Raw genomic sequence first — 679 nt, forward strand, 5'->3', positions numbered from 1 at the left:
TTCTTCTTTTCTTTTTTTTTTTTTTGAGTTGGAGTCTCACTCTGTTGCCCAGGTTGGAGTGCAGTGGCACGCTCACAGCCATCCTGGCGTCGACCCACTGGGCTCAGGCTATCCTTCCGCTTCAGCCATCCAAGTAGCTGGAACTATAAGCAGGCACTGCCATGCCTGGCTAATTTTTATTTTTTTTATTTTTTATTTTTTATTGTAGAGATAAGATCTCACCAAGTTACCCAGGCTTTTCTCAAACCTGTGGGCTCAGGCAATCCTCTTACCTCGGCCTCCCAAAGTGCTGAGATTACAGGATTGAGCCACTACACCCGGCCCATTTATTCTTTTGCATGTAACTATCCAGTTGTTTCTGCAGCATTTGTTGAAAATACTGTTCTTTCCCTCCTGAATTGTCTTGGCACCCTTGTGGGAAAGCAGTTGACTACAAATGTAGGAGTTTATTTCCAGACTCTCAATTCTGTTCCGTTGATCTGTATGTTTATCCTTATGCCACTACCATGCTGTCCTGATTGCTGTAGCTTTATAGTAAGTTTTGCAGTCAATACATATGACGCCTTCAACTTGGCTCTTTTGAAAGATTGTTTGAGCCGGGCTCGGTGGCTCAGCCTGGAAGCCTGCGCCTTGGGAGGCTGAGGTGAGTGGATTGCCTGAGCCCATGGGTTCGAGACCC

The sequence above is a fragment of the Carlito syrichta genome, unplaced genomic scaffold (genome assembly GCF_000164805.1).
Source record: "Carlito syrichta isolate Samal-C Ts95f unplaced genomic scaffold, Tarsius_syrichta-2.0.1 Scaffold303796, whole genome shotgun sequence".
Lineage (NCBI taxonomy): Eukaryota > Metazoa > Chordata > Mammalia > Primates > Tarsiidae > Carlito > Carlito syrichta.